Below are 24,432 nucleotides of genomic sequence, written 5' to 3' on the forward strand. Positions count from 1 at the left end.
TCTAGTCTATAGTCTAGTATATAGTCTAGTCTATAGACTAGTCTATAGTCTAGTCTATAGTCTAGTCTATAGTCTAGTCAATAGTCTAGTCTATAGTCTAGTCTATAGTCTAGTCTATAGTCTAGTCAATAGTCTAGTCTATAGTCTAGTCTATAGTCTATAGTCTAGTCTATAGTCTAGTCTATAGTCTAGTCTATAGTCTAGTCTATAGTCTAGTCTATAGTCTAGTCTATAGTCTAGTCTATAGTCTAGTCTATAGTCTAGTCTATAGTCTAGTCTATAGTCTAGTCTATAGTCTAGTCTATAGTCTAGTCTATAGTCTAGTCAATAGTCTAGTCTATAGTCTAGTCTATAGTCTAGTCTATAGTCTAGTCTATAGTCTAGTCTATAGTCTAGTCTATAGTCTAGTCTATAGTCTAGTCTATAGTCTAGTCTATAGTCTAGTCTATAGTCTAGTCTATAGTCTAGTCTAGTCTAGTCTATAGTCTAGTCTATAGTCTACTAGTCTATAGTCTAGTCTAGTCTATAGTCTAGTCTAGTCTATAGTCTAGTCTATAGTCTAGTCTATAGTCTAGTCTATAGTCTAGTCTATAGTCTAGTCTATAGTCTAGTCTATAGTCTAGTCTATAGTCTAGTCTATAGTCTAGTCTATAGTCTAGTCTATAGTCTAGTCTATAGTCTAGTCTATAGTCTAGTCTATAGTCTAGTCTATAGTCTAGTCTATAGTCTAGTCTATAGTCTAGTCTATAGTCTAGTCTATAGTCTAGTCTATAGTCTAGTCTATAGTCTAGTCTATAGTCTAGTCTATAGTCTAGTCTATAGTCTAGTCTATAGTCTAGTCTATAGTCTAGTCTATAGTCTAGTCTATAGTCTAGTCTATAGTCTAGTCTATAGTCTAGTCTATAGTCTAGTCTATAGTCTAGTCTATAGTCTAGTCTATAGTCTCGTCTATAGTCTTGTCTATAGTCTCGTCTATAGTCTCGTCTATAGTCTCGTCTATAGTCTCGTCTATAGTCTCGTCTATAGTCTCGTCTATAGTCTCGTCTATAGTCTCGTCTATAGTCTCGTCTATAGTCTCGTCTATAGTCTCGTCTATAGTCTCGTCTATAGTCTCGTCTATAGTCTCGTCTATAGTCTCGTCTATAGTCTCGTCTATAGTCTCGTCTATAGTCTCGTCTATAGTCTCGTCTATAGTCTCGTCTATAGTCTCGTCTATAGTCTCGTCTATAGTCTCGTCTATAGTCTCGTCTATAGTCTCGTCTATAGTCGTCTATAGTCTCGTCTATAGTCTCGTCTATAGTCTCGTCTATAGTCTCGTCTATAGTCTAGTCTATAGTCTAGTCTATAGTCTAGTCTATAGTCTAGTCTATAGTCTAGTCTATAGTCTAGTCTATAGTCTAGTCTATAGTCTAGTCTATAGTCTAGTCTATAGTCTAGTCTATAGTCTAGTCTATAGTCTAGTCTATAGTCTAGTCTATAGTCTAGTCTATAGTCTAGTCTATAGTCTAGTCTATAGTCTAGTCTATAGTCTAGTCTATAGTCTAGTCTATAGTCTAGTCTATAGTCTAGTCTATAGTCTAGTCTATAGTCTAGTCTATAGTCTAGTCTATAGTCTAGTCTATAGTCTAGTCTATAGTCTAGTCTATAGTCTAGTCTATAGTCTAGTCTATAGTCTAGTCTATAGTCTAGTCTATAGTCTAGTCTATAGTCTAGTCTATAGTCTAGTCTATAGTCTAGTCTATAGTCTAGTCTATAGTCTAGTCTATAGTCTAGTCTATAGTCTAGTCTATAGTCTAGTCTATAGTCTAGTCTATAGTCTAGTCTATAGTCTAGTCTATAGTCTAGTCTATAGTCTAGTCTATAGTCTAGTCTATAGTCTAGTCTATAGTCTAGTCTATAGTCTAGTCTATAGTCTAGTCTATAGTCTAGTCTATAGTCTAGTCTATAGTCTAGTCTATAGTCTAGTCTATAGTCTAGTCTATAGTCTAGTCTATAGTCTAGTCTATAGTCTAGTCTATAGTCTGTCTATAGTCTCGTCTATAGTCTTGTCTATAGTCTCGTCTATAGTCTCGTCTATAGTCTCGTCTATAGTCTCGTCTATAGTCTCGTCTATAGTCTCGTCTATAGTCTCGTCTATAGTCTCGTCTATAGTCTCGTCTATAGTCTCGTCTATAGTCTCGTCTATAATCTCGTCTATAGTCTCGTCTATAGTCTAGTCTATAGTCTAGTCTATAGTCTAGTCTATAGTCTAGTCTATAGTCTAGTCTATAGTCTAGTCTATAGTCTAGTCTATAGTCTAGTCTATCTAGTCTAGTCTCTATAGTCTAGTCTATAGTCTAGTCTATAGTCTAGTCTAGTCTAGTATACTAGTCTATAGTCTAGTCTATAGTCTAGTCTATAGTCTGTCTATAGTCTAGTCTATAGTCTAGTCTATAGTCTAGTCTATAGTCTAGTCTATACTAGTCTATAGTCTAGTCTATAGTCTAGTCTATAGTCTAGTCTATAGTCTAGTCTATAGTCTAGTCTATAGTCTAGTCTATAGTCTAGTCTATATCTAGTCTATAGTCTAGTCTATAGTCTAGTCTATAGTCTAGTCTATAGTCTAGTCTATAGTCTAGTCTATAGTCTAGTCTATAGTCTAGTCTATAGTCTAGTCTATAGTCTTGTCTATAGTCTAGTCTATAGTCTAGTCTATATCTAGTCTATAGTCTAGTCTATAGTCTAGTCTATAGTCTAGTCTATAGTCTAGTCTATAGTCTAGTCTATAGTCTAGTCTATAGTCTAGTCTATAGTCTAGTCTATAGTCTAGTCTATAGTCTAGTCTATAGTCTAGTCTATAGTCTAGTCTATAGTCTAGTCTATAGTCTAGTCTAGTCTATAGTCTAGTCTAGTCTATAGTCTAGTCTATAGTCTAGTCTATAGTCTAGTCTATAGTCTAGTCTATAGTCTAGTCTATAGTCTAGTCTATAGTCTAGTCTATAGTCTAGTCTAGTCTATAGTCTAGTCTATAGTCTAGTCTATAGTCTAGTCTATCGTCTAGTCTATAGTCTAGTCTATAGTCTAGTCTATAGTCTAGTCTATAGTCTAGTCTATATCTAGTCTATAGTCTAGTCTATAGTCTATCTATAGTCTAGTCTATAGTCTAGTCTATAGTCTAGTCTATAGTCTAGTCTATAGTCAGTCTAGTCTAGTCTAGTCTATAGTTAGTCTATAGTCTAGTCTATAGTCTAGTCTATAGTCTAGTCTATAGTCTAGTCTATAGTCTAGTCTATAGTCTAGTCTATAGTCTAGTCTATAGTCTAGTCTATAGTCTAGTCTATAGTCTAGTCTACAGTCTAGTCTATAGTCTAGTCTATAGTCTAGTCTATAGTCTAGTCTATAGTCTAGTCTATATCTGTCTATAGTCTAGTCTATAGTCTAGTCTATAGTCTAGTCTATAGTCTAGTCTATAGTCTATAGTCTAGTCTATAGTCTAGTCTATAGTCTAGTCTATAGTCTAGTCTATAGTCTAGTCTATAGTCTAGTCTATAGTCTAGTCTATAGTCTAGTCTATAGTCTAGTCTATAGTCTAGTCTATAGTCTAGTCTATAGTCTAGTCTATAGTCTAGTCTATAGTTTAGTCTATAGTCTAGTCTATAGTCTAGTCTATAGTTTAGTCTATAGTCTAGTCTATAGTCTAGTCTATAGTCTAGTCTATAGTCTAGTCTATAGTCTAGTCTATAGTCTAGTCTATAGTCTAGTCTATAGTCTAGTCTATAGTCTAGTCTACAGTCTAGTCTATAGTCTAGTCTATAGTCTAATCTATAGTCTAGTCTATAGTCTAGTCTATAGTCTAGTCTATAGTCTAGTCTATAGTCTAGTCTATAGTCTAGTCTATAGTCTAGTCTATAGTCTAGTCTATAGTCTAGTCTATAGTCTAGTCTATAGTCTAGTCTATAGTCTAGTCTATAGTCTAGTCTATAGTTTAGTCTATAGTCTAGTCTATAGTCTAGTCTATAGTCTAGTCTATAGTCTAGTCTATAGTCTAGTCTATAGTCTAGTCTATAGTCTAGTCTATAGTCTAGTCTATAGTCTAGTCTATAGTCTAGTCTATAGTCTAGTCTATAGTCTAGTCTATAGTCTAGTCTATAGTCTAGTCTATAGTCTAGTCTATAGTCTAGTCTATAGTCTAGTCTATAGTCTAGTCTATAGTCTAGTCTATAGTCTAGTCTATAGTCTAGTCTATAGTCTAGTCTATAGTCTAGTCTATAGTCTAGTCTAGTCTAGTCTATAGTCTAGTCTATAGTCTAGTCTAGTCTATAGTCTAGTCTATAGTCTAGTCTAGTCTATAGTCTAGTCTATAGTCTAGTCTATAGTCTAGTCTATAGTCTAGTCTATAGTCTAGTCTATAGTCTAGTCTATAGTCTAGTCTATAGTCTAGTCTATAGTCTAGTCTAGTCTACAGTCTAGTCTATAGTTTAGTCTATAGTCTAGTCTATAGTCTAGTCTATAGTCTAGTCTATAGTCTAGTCTATAGTCTAGTCTATAGTCTAGTCTATAGTCTAGTCTATAGTCTAGTCTATAGTCTAGTCTATAGTCTAGTCTATAGTCTAGTCTATAGTCTAGTCTATAGTCTAGTCTATAGTCTAGTCTATAGTCTAGTCTATAGTCTAGTCTATAGTCTTGTCTATAGTCTAGTCTATAGTCTAGTCTATAGTCTAGTCTATAGTCTAGTCTATAGTCTAGTCTATAGTCTAGTCTATAGTCTAGTCTATAGTCTAGTCTATAGTCTAGTCTATAGTCTAGTCTATAGTCTAGTCTATAGTCTAGTCTATAGTCTAGTCTATAGTCTAGTCTATAGTCTAGTCTATAGTCTAGTCTATAGTCTAGTCTATAGTCTAGTCTAGTCTAGTCTATAGTCTAGTCTATAGTCTAGTCTAGTCTATAGTCTAGTCTATAGTCTAGTCTATAGTCTAGTCTAGTCTATAGTCTAGTCTAGTCTATAGTCTAGTCTATAGTCTAGTCTATAGTCTAGTCTATAGTCTAGTCTATAGTCTAGTCTATAGTCTAGTCTATAGTCTAGTCTATAGTCTAGTCTATCTAGTCTTAGTCTAGTCTATAGTCTAGTCTATAGTCTATCTATAGTCTAGTCTATAGTTCTAGTCTATAGTCTAGTCTACAGTCTAGTCTATAGTTTAGTCTATAGTCTAGTCTATAGTCTAGTCTATAGTCTAGTCTATAGTCTTCTTAGTCTATCTATAGTCTAGTCTATAGTCTAGTCTATAGTCTAGTCTATAGTCTAGTCTATAGTCTAGTCTAGCTAGTCTATAGTCTACTGAACAATCTATTGGTTATTCTCTTAACTAGTCTATTGATTGTACACTGATTGACTGTTGACTACTGTATTGCCTATTCTATTGACTAGTCCATTGACTAGTCTGTTGACGAGTCAATAGACTAATCCATTAACAATACTGTTCTATTGATCGTATATTGGCTAGTCTAATGATTGGTCTATTGACTAGTCCACTGATTAGTACATTGACTAGTCTATTGAAAAGTCCATTGTCTACATTCATTTCTGTGGACTAGTCCATTGACTAGTCTATTGAATAGACTAGTGAGTTGTCTATTGACTATTCTCATAACTAGTATAATGACTAGTATACTGACTAATCTATTAACTAGTCTGCTGACCAGGCCATTTACTAATATATTGACTAGTCCGTTTACTAGTATATTGACTAGTCCTTGAGAAGTCCATAGACTGTTGACTAGTTTATTGCTTATTCTATTGACTAGTATGTTGGATATTGTATTGACTTATCTATTGACTTATCTATTGACTAGTCTGTTGACTAGTCCATTGATTAGTCTGCTTACTAGTCCATTGATTAGTCTGTTGACTAGTCTGTTGACTAGTCCATTGCTAGTCCATTGACTAGTCTATTAACTAGTCTGTTGGCTACTTTATTGACTAGCCTATTTTTAAGTCTATTGCCAAGTCTGTCGACCAGTCCATTTATAAGTCTAGTTACTAGTCAATTTCCTCCCCCATAGATCTGCAACTAGTCAGATATGATTCGTTGTCAAAAAGAACTGAAAGTACCATCCCTGATATACAAAGTGAATACAACGAAGTAACAAAATGTTAGGTTGTGGTCGTTTGATTGAGGCACTACTAAAGGTTCTATAAAACGATATTCAAACTCTCGATCTCGATAAAGAAAAAGTTTTGAAATGACGACTTAATGAAAACATCAAACGGTTAAGGAAAAGTTGAATTTTCTAAAAACTGTTTTGCTATTGTTGATAAGATCGATGAGTTATGTAATCAAGAACTCAACTTGTAGAATATTAAAGGATTTTAGAGAAAATCAAAGAAGAAGTTTACAAAATTTAATAATCAAACAAAATGATCAACTAAACTTAAAATTCTGTTCAGCTATTGGAAGAGCACATGATTAATTTTTATTCAAAAACGCATTATGCGTTACAAAGCATTTGTTGTTTGTTGTTCATTCAGTAAAGTGTGTAGAAAGTGAATAGAAAAATGTTATAATTGTTAGTTTGGTTTATAGTTTTTAGATTTTTTATTTTGATTTTTCTACGATCATCTTAAATATATTTCTGCAACGCAATGCATTTGAATGCCACAAAAAAAGGAAAAAACAATCACAATTGTTTGTTTGTCTGTGGAATACTCTTCATTTTTATCACATTTCGAGTTACAAATAAAATACGCATCACAGCAATTAATCAAGTTAATAATTGCTGAATGGTGGTGCCTGTCTGCTTTAGATTGAAGCTGGAAATAAGCTGCTGCTGCTGCTGGCTGTTAAATATATATGGCAAATAATCAAATTAAAGACAGAAAAAAAGAAAACAAAATGAGATAGACTTTTTTGTAAATTTCATCATTTCAAAAAATGCAATAAATGTATGCAACTGGGTTTTTTCCAATTTTTATTTCTTTTCAGCTTTGGCAGCCGATTACAATGATGATGACGTTAAGGAAAATGCTGACAATGATGATTGTTGTAGTTTGTACAACAAATGTATTTTGGATAGACAGACAATATTTTGTGTGATAAATATTAAATTTTATAAAGAAAAAAATAAACAAATACAAAAGTTTTGTATATTTTGTAAAAATTAGAGAAATTTCCATTTTATTTTTAATGCATATTGCACATTTGCGCTTGTTGTTGTTTTTTTTTTTGTAGTAATTTATAATTAAGTGGGTAATAATGTAAATTGGTTTTACAATGGGCAATGTTTGTTTTACAATTTGAAGCCCCTGGCGATTAATATCTTTTTTTTAGACTTTGCAGCTTATGTGTGTACAATTTTTGTTGGTGTTTTTTAAAGTTTAAAGAAAGCTTTAATAGCTTTTATTGAAGTACCATTGTTCTCTGGAAATTTGATCTATTACATAGATAGAAATCATTGAAATGAACCAAATTTGATTATTAAAAGTTTCTCATATATTATTAAAAGTTTCTCACTATTATAGATTGATATTCGAAAGAATCCGTGACATCTTAAACCATTTCTGGAATAGTAGTGGATTGCTAAATATCAAAGGCCTTATGGCCAACACCTAATATGAGGGGCTACCCAGAATACTTATAGGATGCAGTCTAAGGATACTGATAGGGATGCTTGCAAGTTATGTGAGTATGAGGAGGAATATAATTTGAAGGGAAGCACAATGGACCTCATGACCTCCGAATGGAAGTGGACCCTCTTAGCCTAAACTGTAAAGAAACAAAATCTGAAGGGGTTAAATCGTATGTTCATTCATCTGCCTTGTTGAACGGTATCGACGATCGAAAATCTTAAACTTTTATAAAAACCTTTATTATTTGCAAATGTTCTTGGAGCGTGTATGTCTTAATGATTAAATGCCAAAGAATTGCGAAACTAATTTGTGGATACTTTCCGAAAAAGTTATATCAAAAGTACTACAAGCAATTGAAGGACAAAATACAGATTTTTGGTGGTAGTATGATATCTTTCCCAAGAGGAGGTACCCTGGGATGAGATTTATGTCCGATATTATACTGATAAGCTATATATAGAGCAGGATCAAGCGTACTGACCTTAATTGAAGAACTAAATAAAGACCTTTGGGTGAAATATTGGAAGGTACTGAATCGAGTCAACAAAGGATAAAAATATAGGAAAATAACTTGGTAATTGAAAACAAAATCATTCTCTAAAATGTGATGAATATGAAAGAAAGACAGACATGAGCAACAAGATGAGCGAATCTATCGGAGATGGATTAAATGCGATAGCCATAGTAGATCTGTCCTTTTCTGTTAATATCGGTCGACATGTCTCGATTATGTCTCGCAAGCTATATTTAGCGCAATAAACAAATCGACTTTGGATAAAACTGTGTCATAAAACGATATTCATATTCTCCTAATTGCGGTCCGAAAGGCCCCCAACATAGTTAGTCTATCTATTCTGCATTGAGATGAGCTAAAACGAATAGGGATGAAAAGGTACAGCAAAAAGAAAATAGGGGAGCGACGGATTTGTCGAGTACTTAATATTTATCTCTTTGATCATCTAGAGGTTCTCATGAAGAGTACAAGACAACGTGGGTGAACTATGGAATCGTATATGACCCTATAAAAGCGTCGAAAATGAGCAAAAAAACAGTTCTAAAACTAATACAAAAAAACTAACCACAATCTCCAATACCCTTCTTCATACAAAACACTTTCCAATTCTGCAGTCCATTAACATTTATAACGATTTAAGTAGCAGGCAAAATAGCCATCGATCATTGTCTATAATATGTCCAACACATTTATTTCCCATAAAATCAACAAGTCATTTGCTAAAATTTAGTATTCATTTTCACTTTTCATCTAGTAAATGTATGATAACAACAAAATCATAAAAAACATTAAATGATTTTAAACAAAAAAATTATATTCATAATTAACACCTATATTAATAATTCTGTTTTATCATCCTACGCCACAACTCATTTACATGTCTAAGAAGTGCCAAATCATTCAAAATGAAATGTTTGAAAAAAAAAAAACAATTATTCACATTTCCAACGATTACCACAACAGCCTACAATTTCACTTGCCATTTCAAAAAAAAAATATATATTTAAATTTTATGCTTATGTCTAATTGTTGGCGAAAAAAAAAACAGCTAAAAACCAAAAAGACTTAAATCTAATATGATCATGAAAATAAATGATCAATGATGGAACTACCTCCTAACAACCATCAGCAAACTAGTAGAAGCAGCAGCATCTTCTTTATTTTATTGCCAACAGTTTGCTTGAGATCATACGCATGAGTGTGTGATTTTGTTGTTTTTTTTTTTTTTCGTGGACTTAACTAACCGGTATGTTAACCACTTACAGCTACAATAACTTCAGTGGCGGTATGAGTTTCCTTGATTTATGGCAAAATATTGTTGTCTTTGCTTCTTTTTTTTTCTGCAAGTTCCCCAAAAGCTTGTGCGCACACATGTTGGCCATAAATAATAGAAAAAAACATTATTTTGCTGAATCACGTTTTACATTGAACAGTCGTAGTATAACATTACCACGTAAACACTCATTGGCAGACTCATGTTTGCCATTGGAAAAGGTCATCAATTTTGTGCATCTTCTTGTTGTAACAACAACGGAAGTATAAGAGGTGTATTGTAATGCAGAGAAGATGCTTCTTGCATTTAAAGTACATGACTTATACACTGAGAGAAAAAGTTGTCATAATCTAGTCGAAAGTCTAGTTTATAGTCTAGTCTATAGTTTAATCTATTAGAGTATAAACTAGACTATAGACTAGACTATAGATTAGACTATAGACTAGACTATAGATTAGACTATAGTCTAGTCTATAGTCTAGTCTAAAGTCTAGTCTAAAGTCTAGTCTATAGTCTAGTCTATAGTCTAGTCTATAGTCTAGTCTATAGTCTAGTCTATAGTCTAGTCTATAGTCTAGTCTATAGTCTAGTCTATAGTCTAGTCTATAGTAAAGTCTATAGTCTATTCTGTAGTCTAGTCTAGTCTAGTCTATAGTCTAGTCTATAGTCTAGTCTATAGTCTAGTCTATAGTCTAGTCTATAGTCTAGTCTATAGTCTAGTCTATAGTCTAGTCTATAGTCTAGTCTATAGTCTAGTCTATAGTCTAGTCTATGTCTATTCTAGTCTAGTCTATAGTCTAGTCTATAGTCTAGTCTATAGTCTAGTTATAGTCTAGTCTATAGTCTAGTCTATAGTCTAGTCTATAGTCTAGTCTATAGTCTCGTTCTATAGTCTAGTCTATAGTCTAGTCTATAGGTCTAGTCTAAGTCTAGTCTATAGTCTAGTCTATAGTCTAGTCTATAGTCTAGTCTATAGTCTAGTCTATAGTCTAGTCTATAGTCTAGTCTATAGTCTAGTCTAGTCTATAGTCTAGTCTATAGTCTAGTCTATAGTCTAGTCTATAGTCTAGTCTATAGTTCTAGTCTATAGTCTAGTCTATAGTCTAGTCTATAGTCTAGTTTATAGTCTAGTCTATAGTCTAGTCTATAGTCTAGTCTATAGTCTAGTCTATAGTCTAGTCTATAGTCTAGTCTATAGTCTAGTCTATAGTCTAGTCTATAGTCTAGTCTATAGTCTAGTCTATAGTCTAGTCTATAGTCTAGTCTATAGTCTAGTCTATAGTCTAGTCTATAGTCTAGTCTATAGTCTAGTCTATAGTCTAGTCTATAGTCTAGTCTATAGTCTAGTCTATAGTCTAGTCTATAGTCTAGTCTATAGTCTAGTCTATAGTCTAGTCTATAGTCTAGTCTATAGTCTAGTCTATAGTCTAGTCTATAGTCTAGTCTATAGTCTAGTCTATAGTCTAGTCTATAGTCTAGTCTATAGTCTAGTCTATAGTCTAGTCTATAGTCTAGTCTATAGTCTAGTCTATAGTCTAGTCTATAGTCTAGTCTATAGTCTAGTCTATAGTCTAGTCTATAGTCTAGTCTATAGTCTAGTCTATAGTCTAGTCTATAGTCTAGTCTATAGTCTAGTCTATAGTCTAGTCTATAGTCTAGTCTATAGTCTAGTCTATAGTCTAGTCTAGTCAATAGTCTAGTCTATAGTCTAGTCTATAGTCTAGTCTCTAGTCTAGTCTATAGTCTAGTCTATAGTCTAGTCTATAGTCTAGTCTATAGTCTAGTCTATAGTCTAGTCTATAGTCTAGTCTATAGTCTAGTCTATAGTCTAGTCTATAGTCTAGTCTATAGTCTAGTCTATAGTCTAGTCTATAGTCTAGTCTATAGTCTAGTCTATAGTCTAGTCTATAGTCTAGTCTATAGTCTAGTCTATAGTCTAGTCTAGTCTATAGTCTAGTCTATAGTCTAGTCTATAATCTATAGTCTAGTCTATAATCTATAGTCTAGTCTATAGTCTAGTCTATATAGTCTATAGTCTCTAGTCTATAGTCTCGTCTATAGTCTCGTCTATAGTCTCGTATAGTCTAGTCTATAGTCTAGTCTATAGTCTAGTCTATAGTTTAGTCTATAGTCTATTCCATAGTCTATTCTATAGTCTAGTATATAGTCTAGTCTATAGTCTAGTCTATAGTCTAGTCTATAGTCTAGTCTATAGTCTAGTCTATAGTCTAGTCTATAGTCTAGTCTATAGTCTAGTCTATAGTCTAGTCTATAGTCTAGTCTATAGTCTAGTCTATAGTCTAGTCTATAGTCTAGTCTATAGTCTAGTCTAGTCTATAGTCTAGTCTATAGTCTAGTCTAGTCTAGTCTATAGTCTAGTCTATAGTCTAGTCTATAGTCTAGTCTATAGTCTAGTCTATACTCTAGTCTATAGTCTAGTCTATAGTCTAGTCTATAGTCTAGTCTATAGTCTAGTCTATAGTATAGTCTATAGTCTGGTCTATAGTCTAGTCTATAGTCTAGTCTATAGTCTAGTCTATAGTCTAGACTATAGTCTAGTCTATAGTCTAGTCTATAGTCTAGTCTATAGTCTAGTCTATAGTGAGAGTCTCTTGATACGATTTTCTTTCAGTGTACATTTAACAACTTAAAGCAATGAACCAAGCAACCATTAGTATTAGCATTAAGCAAATGTCTAGTTTAATAGTGATGACATTTTTTGGTTTGTTCGGTATTGAAAAATTCATGGCTAAAGTTTTGGCTATATGTCTGTCATCCAATCTGTCCGTTGGAATCTTTTCGTTTTTCCTTATATAATAGAAATAACATTGTCTAGGAGTTAAAGGAAGATTTACAAAATTGTTAGGGTATTAAATAATAATTCAACGAAAACAAAATAAATAATGGATGTCTATTGTAAAACCAACTAAGCTCGACAGTGTTCATAATGACTATTTCCTTGTTATCTGCAATAGCATCAGCAGCATCATCATTTTTAAAAATGAAACCTCCATGAGGAGAAGGAAAAAACTGTTTCCCAAATTCAAACAAAATCGAAAACAAATTTCTTAATGTGAGAAATATAAAGTCAAAAAACTATAGAAGGAGTCTAAAACTAACTGCCAAAGGAGAAGAATGAGGGAGTGTCTTTATTGAATTAATATTTTTTTTTAGTCTGTCAAGTAAATTTTGTGCACATGTGCAACAGCCTTAAGGTTATCGGTGATTTGGCTTTAACAAACAAATATTGCATAAGGATTCCAAGTAGAAGATGATGTCTTGCTAAAACTCTTCATTGTCGTTTTGTCTTTTCAATGTGGTATGTGGGTATAATATTAAAAAGATATCCTCCAGTGTCAAGGCAAGTTGTCTGAACAAATAGTGAAAGTTTCAAAGAAGATGCCAGGCTACAGACAGACAATTACGCCAACCACATTTTGTTTAAACTAACAAGTTGAAGGGGTTAAATAAGTGTTCCATGAAAAATGATTATTATTATTAAATTTTTATGCATCGTTATTAAAAGTTATTGAACTCTGCTATTGATTTTAAGTTGTGGCTACAAATTGTTGGTTGTCTGCTTATAAAATTTGTTTAATTTAATTAGCAAAACATTATCAATATTACGTAAAGTTACGTAACAAGGAAAACTAACACCTGATATAATTATCTAATAGCCAATGGCAAGAATATGGAAGTTTATAAATTTTATGATAATTAAAATTTTCCATGAATAATAATAGGTGAAACGATAAAACATCTTAAATTTCCGCAAATTTTATAATAACTAGATTTTATACACAAAATGTTATTAAGTACTTGGAAGAGTATTAAGTACAAAACCGAAAAATTATAGTACAGATTACTCTATAGGTTTGACTATAAATCAGATCAAGCCTACAGTATAGATCAGTAGGCTTGATCGTAAATCAGTAATAGTCTTGGCAATAAATCAGTCTAAATTCTTGACTATAGCTCAGTCTAGAGTCTTGACAATAGATCAGTCTATAGTCTTGACTATAGATCAATCTATATAGCCTAGAAGATCAGGCTATAGGCTTGACCATAGATAAGTCTATATATATAAATATGACTATAGATCAGTCTATATTCTGGACTTTATATCTATCTATATAGTTTTTACTACAGATCAGTCTTGACTGTAGATCAGTATAAAGTCTTGACTACAGATCAATCTTGAATATATATCAAACTAAAGTCTTGACTATAGATCAGTCTATAGTCTTGACTACAGAACAGTCCATAGTTTTGACTATAGATTAATCTATTATATTGACTATAAAATTTACCATAGATCAGTCTATAGTCTTGACTATAAATCAATCTATAGGCTTCCCTAAAGATCAATCTACAGTCTTCACTACAGTACAGTCTATAGTCTGGACTGGTGTTTACTATAGAACAGTCTACAGTCTTTACTACAGATCCGTCTATAGTCTTTACTACAGATCAGTCTATACTCTTGACTGTAGATCAGTCTTTAGCCTTGCCTATAGATCAATCTATAGTCTTGACTATAGATCAATCTATATTATTGACTATAGATCAGTCTATAGGTAGTCTAGACTATAGATCAGTCCATAGTCTTGACTATAGATTAGTCTATAGTCTTGACTATAGATCAATCTATAGTCTTGACTATAGATCAATCTATAGTCTTGACTATAGATCAGTCTATAGTCTTGACTATAGATCATTCTTGACTATATATCAGTCTACAGTCTATAGATCAGTCTATAGTCTTGACTATAGATCAGCCTATAGTGTTGACTATATATCAGTCTATAGTCTTAACTATAGATCATTCTATAGTCTTGACTATAGACCAGTCTATAGTCTTGACTATAGATCAGTCTATAGTCTGGACTATAGTTCAGTCTGACTATAGATCAGTCTATAGTCTTGATTATAGTTCAGTCTATAGTGTTGATCATTCTATAGTCTTGACTGTAGATCAGTCTATAGTGTTGATCATTCTATAGTCTTGACTGTAGATCAGTCTACAGTTTTGCCTATAGATCAATCTATGGTCTTTACTATAACTCAGTCTATGATCTTGACTATAAATCATTCTATAGTCGTGTCTATAGATCAATCTATAGTCTGGACTATAGATCAATCTATAATCTTGACTATAGATCAATCAATAGTCTTAACTATAGATCAATCTATAGCCATGACTGTAGATCAATCTTGACAATAGATCAGTCTATAGGTAGTGTCGACTTTAGATTAGTCCATAGTTTTGGCTATACATCAGTCTATAGTCTTGACTATAGATCAGTCTCTAGTCTTGACTATAGATCAGTCTCTAGTCTTGACTATAGGTCAGCATATAGCCTAAACTATATATCAGTCTATAGTCTTGACTATAGATCAGTCTATAATCTTGACTATAGATCGTTCTATAGTCTTGACTATTGATCATTCTATAGTCTTGACTATAGATCAGTCTATAGTCTTGACTATAGATCATTCTATAGTCTTGCCTATAGATCAGTCTATAGTCTTGACTATAAATCAATCAATAGTCTTGACTATAGATCAATCTACAGTCTTCGCTATAGATCAAACTATAGTCTTGACAATAGACCAGTCTATAGGTAGTCTCGACTTTAGATCAGTCTATAGTTTTGACTATAGATCAGTATGTACTCTTGACTATAGATCAGTCTATAGTCTTGACTATAGATCAGTCTATAATCTTGACTATAGATCAGTCTATAGTCTTGACTATAGATCAGTCTATAGTCTTTACTATAGATCAGTGTATAGTCTTAACTATAGATCAGACAATAGTCTTTACTATGGCTAAGGCTTTTGTTACCACAAAATTTTCACATAAAATAACATAAAATTAAAATTGTTTTAAATATTCTCAATTAAAAGATATTAGAATCAAACCAAAAAAAAAAAAACAATTTAAATAAATTATGATTTGAGCTCATCATTGGCCAAATAAATAATATGAACGGCTAAATTAAAATTTTTTTCTCATGAGAAAATTCTACAATACATTAAGGAAGTATGTTAAACATTTTTTTGTGGTAATTAATCAAGGTATCATTTGAGATTTCGTAATTGAAAATATTAACATTAATAAGAATTTTAAAAAAGCTTTATAAATAACTTATAATAACAATTAAAATATCATTTACATTCTTTGGTTTCGTGGCTAAAGAATTATGTCATGACATTGTATAGCTGAAAAATTACCACACAGAAATTATCTCGGATATGTTAATTACTGGAGCTGGTTAAACTAAAATTCCTTTCAAGTTTTATCAATATCTTGTAAGTAATCTCGGTTATTAGCACATACTTTGTCTATCTATAAACTTAAAAAAAAAAACTTTCCAACTCCTGTTGATGATGAGGATGATGATGATGTGATTTTTATTTTTCCAATCACTCTTACACAACTGCAGTTACGTGTACTAATTAATAGCGATAGAATATTCATGTTCGAAACACAATTTCCATTATCACCATGATGCTCAACACAGCCATTAGTTTCTAGTTGTTAACCTATTATTTATTTTTAAAACTTGAACGAAAATTTAACAAAAACTGGCTTCTAGTATTATGCTACAGTTGTTTTTGTATTGTATGTTGCAACATTAACTTCTTTCTCCAACTCCCTGATTCCTCATCACATCAAATTGTTAATAAATCAGTTGGGATAAAAAGCATTTCTCTTCATTCATGGCTAGAATTGTATGAAACAATTTCTTTTTGCTGCTTAAGAAACTAAAAAACTTGGTCTCCTTCACAAAAACGAATTTATGCCAAAATAATCGTTAAAACCACTTCTAACAGGAATCTTTACGTTCTTTATTCTCTGTAGAAGAAAGATTTGCTTTTGTAAGTTTTTTAGAACATGTTCAATTTATAACTACAAACAAGTTTTATTTTTCATTTATATATTTTTTTTTTTCATCATTTTTCGTTTGTATCCATGACCCATATTTGAAATTAAGAGAAAACTTTTTTTTAACCAATATTCACACTCCAGAATATTTCCACAATATAGTTTAACGGCAAACATAAGGAAAAAATGGAAAGGTCTTTTAACTTGGTCAGTTGTACAGAAAAGTAATTATTTTTGTTGCATAGAAAATAGGTCGATAAAAGAATATTTGAGTAGAATTTTTTTAATCATACGATTAGAGTAGTTTTGAATGTTAAATATTTTAATAAAATATTAAAAAATTTGTTAGTGGATTAAATGTATAAATATGTCAATGTACTTAATTGCTTTGCTACCTATAAATCACAATGCTTCTTCTTTTATATAGTTCAAAACTTAGAGACTGATCTTAAGTATATTAGAGATTGATCTTAAGTTAAAACTGATGACTTATGTACATTCAAGACTAAATACTGACCTATATTCAAGACTATGGACTGATCTTAATACAATAAACTGATCAATCGTCAAGACTATAGATTGATCGATAGTCTAGACTTAGCTGATGTCAGAACTATAGACTTATTTATAGACAATACTATAGTCTGATCTATAGTCAAGACTAGATACTGATCTATAGTCAAGACTGGGTACTGATCTTAAGTCAAGACTATATACTGATCTATAGTCAGGACTATAGACTTATATATAGTCAAGACTATAGACTGATTTATAGTCAAGACTATAGACTGATCTATAATCAAGACTATGGACTGATATCAGATCAGTCTAGACTGAACTGAGTATGACTAGTCTATAGTGAAGACTACTCCTATAGTCAAGACTATACACTGATCTTAAGTCAAGACTATAGACTGATCTTAAGTCAAGACTAGATACTGATCTATACTCTAGACTATAGACTGATCTATAGCCAAGGATATAGACTGATCTGTAGTTAAGGTTATTGGCTGATCTATAGTCAAGGCTATAGGATGATCTGGATTAAAGACTGTAGACAGTCAAGACTGGGTACTGATCTATAGTCAAGAATATAGACTGATCTACAGTCAAGACTATAGACTGATCCATAGTCAAGGCTATAGAGTAATCCACAGTTAAGACTATAAACTGATCTAAAGTCAATACTATAGATTGATCTAAAGTCAAGACTATAGACTGATCTATAGTCAAAACCATAGTCAAGACTGTAAACAGTCAAGACTGGGTACTGATCTACAGATCTTGATCTATAGCCAAGGCTATAGACTAGTCTCTAGTAATGGCTATGGCTGATCTATAGTAAAGGCTAAAGTTAAGTCTATAGATTGATCTAAAGTCAAGACTATAGACTGATCTATAGTCAAAACCATAGCCAAGACTTTAGACAGTCAAGACTGGGTACTGATCTATAGTCAAGACTATAGACTGATCTATAGTCAAGACTATAGAGTGATCCACAGTTAAGACTATAAACTGAATTAAAGTCAAGACTGTAGACTGATCTAAAATCAAGACTACAGACTGATCTAAAGTCAAAACTATAGACTGATCCATAGTCAAGACTGCGTACTGATCTTAAGTCAAGACTATATATGTACTTATGTAAAGTCAGGACTATAGACTTATATATAGTCACGTCTATAGACTGAACTATAGTCAAGACTATAGACTGATCTATAGACAAGACAATAGGCTGATCTATAGTCAAGATTATAGACTGATCTATAGATAAGGCTGTAAACAAGATTATAGACTGAACTACAGTCAAGACTGGATACTGATCTATAGTCAAGACTAGATACTGATCTATAGCCAACAATACAAAATGATCTATTGTCAAGACTGTGGACAGATCTACAGTTAAAACTGTAAAAAAGAAACTCAATTTGAGTGAGAAGATTTAGCTTCTGACATTAACAGGCATCTTAATTTAATATAGAAAGCTACTTACTTTGTTTCTTTTTAGTCCCCAAAACTGAATACACAATAATTACAAAATAAGAATATCTTTGGAAAACTAGCTTTTCCAATAAACAAGAAAAACCAATAGAAAATATTCGTAGCACAAAAGAAAAATAGATTACGTTGTTGCTGTCTATAGACCAGGGTAATCGACCACATTCTGACGCCATATAAAATAGATTGTGCAACATTAAGTTTATGTTTTTCTACACATACGTCTTTATATGATTACAGAAGTTGCAACATCCCATACTGTTTGGCACTGCTGTTACTATGTTTATGGATTTGATCATTGTTGATCTTCTATTATGGAATTGTTCTCTATTCATGGCAATGAGACATGAATCTTGTTATTTATAGACAAACTAATTTAATCCTGTTTATTTCGAAACTAGAAAGTCAACATTATGGTCATGATTTTTATTTGGGATTTTCTTTCTTTCTTTGTTTCTTTCATTCATTTTTGTGTGCTCTGCTCTGTATTTAATGGTGATAATTGTGAGTTATTTTTTTAAATTTATTATATTTTCTACATTTAATTGTGTTTTGTTATTTTTTTCAAAGAGGAAATTGTTTTGACTTTAATCATACCTCTTCGTTTCATTTGAACTTTAAGTGTAACGATATTAGTTGAAGTTGCTTTCCAACATGTTTGATACAACATGGTCAATGTCTTTGAGGAAAAATAATAAAAAAGCAAATAGAAAAAGTTTTATTTTATTTAATGGACTAGAGACTGATCTATAATTAAGACTATAGACTGATCTATAGTTAAGAGTATAGACTGATCTATAGGCAAGACTGTAGACTGATCTATAGTCAAGACTGTAGACTGATCTATAGTTAAGACTATAGAATAATCTATAGTCAAGACAATAGAATGATCTATAGTCAAGGCAATAGACTGATCTATAATTAAGACTATAGACTAATCTATAGTAAAGACTATAGACTGATATATAGTTAAGACTATAGACTGATCCATAGTCAACACTCAAGACTATAGACTAATATATAGTCAAGACTATGTATGGACTGTTCTATAGTCGAGACTATAGACTGATCTATAGTCAAGACTATAGACTGATCTATAGTCAACACTATAGACTGATCTATAATCAAGACTATAGACCGATCTATAGTCAAGGATATAGACTGATCTATAGTCAAAAATTTAGACTGATCTATAGTCAAAAATTTAGACTGATCTATAGTCAAACTATAGACTGATCTATAGTCAAAACTATAGACTGATCTATAGTCAAGACTATAGACTGATCTATAGTCAAGACTATAGACTGATCTATAGTCAAGACTATAGACTGTTCTATATTCAGGACTATAAACTGATCTGCAGATAAGACTATAGACTGATCTATAGATAAGATTATAGACAAATCTGTAGACAAGAATATAGACTGATCTATAGTCAAGCCTGTAGACTGATCTATAGTCAAGACTATAGACTGATCTATAGTCAAGACTATAGACTGATCTATAGTCAAGACTATAGACAGATCTATAGTCAAGACTATAGACTGATCTATAGTCAAGACTATAGACTGATCTATAGTCAAGACTATAGACTGATCTATAGTCAAGACTATAGACTGATCTATAGTCAAGACTATAGACTGATCTATAGTCAAGACTATAGACTGATCTATAGTCAATGTTATAGACTGATCTACAGCGAAGAATATAGACTGTTGTATATTGGAGACTATAGACTGATATGTAGACAAGACTATAGACTGATCATTAGATCTATAGACTGATCTATAGTCAAACTATAGACGGATCTACTGTCAAACTATAGACTGATCTATAGTCACGACTATAGGCTGATCTATAGTCAAGACTGAACTGATATATAGTCAAGATTATAGACTGATATACAGCGAAGACTATAGACTGTTCTTTATTCAAGACTATAGACTGATCTGTAGATACGACTATAGACTGATCTATAGATAAGACTATAGACAGATCTGTAGACAAGAATATATACGTTTATATAGTCAAGACTATATTCTGATCTATAGTCAAGACTATTATAGACTGATCTATAGTCAAGACTATAGACTGATCTATAGTCTAGACTTTAGACTGATCTATAGTCTAAACTATAGACTGATCTATAGTCTAAACTATAGACTGATTTATAGTGAAGGATATAGACTGATCTATAGTTAAGACTAAACTGATATATAGTCAAGTTTTAAGTATTACTGACCTATAGTCAAGACTATCTATAGACTGATCTATAATCTAATTCGTAATTTTAAATTTGGTAACACCTAGTTATCAAAATAAATATGGTAATTTTTACAATTTATAATAACGCACCTACTCTTCATAATAATTCTGACATTTTGTTGTTATTTTAATAGACATTTAAAATGTATTTCCGTTGTTTTACAACATAAATAAATTGAAATAAAAATGTGCAGCAACATGAAAAACATGATGTTTTTCCAACATTTAGTGGCAACAACAAAGAAAATTATTTTACAACTTCTACTGCTGCTGTGCGCAGTGATGTGGTGAGGCACATTCATGCATTTTCATGTTCGTTCATATGTACGCTTTACCACCACCATCAGTTTTGAGTTTAACCCATATTTGTCATAATGGTCAGTCAAACAAATCAAATTGTTTGCCATGCCAACACCAACAACAACTTAGTCGAATGCAATCACAGCAATAGTTGCAGTTGCTGGCATTGTTTAGTTGCAGTTTTTTTTTCTTATAGTAACTGACAATTGGCCACAAATTCCACTATACCAGCGATTTGAGTCAGAGGAAAAAGTAATAAAAATCATGTTTTAATTTTTTTAATATCACACTAAATTAAAAAAAGCAAAATTAAATTGGAAGTACAGGGTATTATGGCAGAAGCTGTTATTATGTAAAATGAAGTTTGATTGTCAGAATGCCAAAAGAATAATGATGAAAAATCCGAAAGACCTATGGTGTCAGGAAATAGTGAATATATAAAGAAGTAGGAGGGTATAGTGTGCATGACCATGATACCCTACGCCATGAGGTTTATGTTTAGTTTAAGTCAAGACTGGAGACTGATCAAAGTCAATACTATATACTGATTAAAGTGAAGGACTAGTAGTCCTGAAATCTGTTGTGAAGACATCTAGTAGACTAACTACTAACTAACTAACTAACTAACTAACTAACTAACTAACTAACTAACTAACTAACTAACTAACTAACTAACTAACTAACTAACTAACTAACTAACTAACTAACTAACTAACTAACTAACTAACTAACTAACTAACTAACTACTAACTAACTAACTACTAACTAACTACTAACTAACTAACTAACTAACTAACTAACTAACTAACTACTAACTAACTAACTAACTAACTAACTAACTAACTAACTAACTAACTAACTAACTAACTAACTAACTAACTAACTAACTAACTAACTAACTAACTAACTACTAACTAACTAACTAACTAACTAACTAACTACTAACTAACTAACTAACTAACTAACTAACTAACTAACTAACTAACTAACTAACTAACTAACTAACTAACTAACTAACTAACTAACTAACTAACTAACTAACTAACTAACTAACTAACTAACTAACTAACTAACTAACTAACTAACTAACTAACTAACTAACTAACTAACTAACTACTAACTGTACAACGACTCTTCACTCTCTTGTGGGACATGTTGAAAGAGTATTCTCGAGCCCAATGTCGTCCTAGCTGCACTAGATGGATTGAAAGTCACTCAGCACCTCTTTTGAAGGCTTCTGCGTAATAGCATTATTATTGCAAGGATGGGCGGAGTAAATGTTATAAGACTTGCCGGGTATGAAGATTATAGATTGATCTATAGTTAAGACTAAATAATGATCAGTAGTCAAATTATAGGTTGATCTGAAATCAAAGTCTAGAGACTGATCTACGGTAAGACTATAGACTGATCTATGGTAAGACTATGACTGATCTGTTGTCAAAACTATAGGCTAATCTACAGTCAAAACCAACTAACTAACTAGCTAACTAGCTAACTAGCTAACTAACTAACTAACTAACTAACTAACTAACTAACTAACTAACTAACTAACTAACTAACTAACTAACTAACTAACTAACTAACTAACTAACTAACTAACTAACTAACTAACTAACTAACTAACTAACTAACTAACTAACTAACTAACTAACTAACTAACTAACTAACTAACTAACTAACTAACTAACTAACTAACTAACTAACTAACTAACTAACTAACTAACTAACTAACTAACTAACTAAACTAACTAACTAACTAACTACTAACTAACTAACTAACTAACTAACTAACTAACTAACTAACTAACTAACTAACTAACTAACTAACTAACTAACTAACTACTAACTAACTAACTAACTAACTAACTAACTAACTAACTAACGAACAAACTCACTCACTAACTAACTAACTAACTGTACAACGACTCTTCACTCTCTTGTGGGACATGTTGAAAGAGTATTCTCGAGCCCAATGTCGTCCTAGCTGCAGTAGATGGATTGAAAGTCACTCAGCACCCCTTTCGAAGGCTTCTGAGTAATAGGATTATTATTGCAAGGATGGGCGGAGTTAATGTTATAAGACTTGCCGGGTATCTTTAAATGAGATAGCGAAACATTCCAGGATAACACTAATATGGGCCCTTAGCAGCTGTCGAGTAACTGTATACCTATTGAATTAGCCATGAATGGCGCGGCGAGGGGGAGGATGAAATCGACGCCTTTTCTCGTATTTCCCTTACAAATTGTAAGCTCCTACTCTAATGGTATAGCAAAATCAACATGAAGCAACAATTTTACTGTTAAGTCTTCGTAGGGTGCAGATAAATATACTGTCTTCGGTAGTAATGGAACTCTGTGTTATTGGCAATCATACCAGTAGACTGGGTTTCTAATAAAATGAGAAGACATGATTCACATTCAACAAGTTTTGAATTTGTGGGAGAGAGAAGAAAGAAATATAAATCTTCTTTTTCACTCTCTCTCTCTCTTGTAAAATCAAAATGTTACGTGTGAACCGTGATTAAGTTGTCATAGCTATCAGGAAGAGGAGACTGTATTCCCTTCTACTATCCAAAATTCACTCTTAGGTATGAAGGATTTATCTAGGATAAATCTTAAGAACATCCTTAACTTCGTAAATCGAAACGGTTGGTTTAAATCGCAAAGTAGTGATTAATACTATAAAGGACTACTATGATCACTAGGGTATTACAATGGGATCACATATTTAGATGGAACCATTGGTATCCATTTTCTCTGCTTTTGAATAAATCCTGCTGCTCAAAAACGTTTTGAAATTGCTTTTGAAATTAACACCTTTTATTGCCACCCATTGCTGTCTGTTCAAATGAAACCTGCAAATATGTATATCAAGTGCTTACGGTTTAACACTCACCGCATTAAAAACTCAAGTTGATGTAATATTAAATTGCAAAAAGTAGAGAGAAAAAAAACGTAAATATCTGTGGTTTTCCAGCTCTTTTTTCTTTCAAACTTCTTCATCAAATGTTAAAGAAGTGAAATAAATGCGTTCAAATACAACAGTTTTTTTTATCAAATCAAATTAATTCACGTTACACCATAATTGCCATAGAGATAAAAACAAGAAAATGATCAGTAGAAACAGAGTTAAACATAGAAATTATTATTGGTTTGTCACCAAATATAGATTTGCAACATGTTGAATGAGTTGTAAAGATTTCTTAAAGTGTTTGGGATTAGAGAAATGGAATATATTCATATATTTCATCATGATTCTAAGATAAATAAATTAAGAAATGATAAAGACTGGCCTTAACCTGTCATCAGTTTTCTCTTAATGTAATAACTCCAAGAAAAAATGGGTTAATTTTCCCAAGAACTATTACTTTGAATAAGAATTTGATTGTATTTTTAATATCCATCATCATTATCATCATTTGCAGTTAAACGTTATATAATTGTCATTACAATTTTGTATGCTTTGTAAAATTTCATTCGATTCTTTAGAACGTGTTCATACATTTTCTTTAATATCTTTAAATCATACAATTTAGTTAATGTGTGAGAATGTGTATTATGTCTCTCAGTTAAATCTTTAAGAT

At 31.9% G+C, this 24,432-nt stretch overlaps 1 protein-coding gene across 1 annotated transcript in view; it reads right to left on the bottom strand.

Moving 5' to 3' along the window:
- LOC119604529 (guanine nucleotide exchange factor DBS-like) overlaps window positions 1-24,432 on the bottom strand; it is a 129,370-nt gene that overhangs the window by 31,097 nt on the left and 73,841 nt on the right. The window lies entirely within an intron of this gene.

The sequence above is a fragment of the Lucilia sericata genome, unplaced genomic scaffold (genome assembly GCF_015586225.1).
Source record: "Lucilia sericata isolate MDLA Ls3-8-SP2 unplaced genomic scaffold, ASM1558622v1 Contig000401F_arrow, whole genome shotgun sequence".
Classification (NCBI taxonomy): Eukaryota; Metazoa; Arthropoda; class Insecta; order Diptera; family Calliphoridae; genus Lucilia; species Lucilia sericata.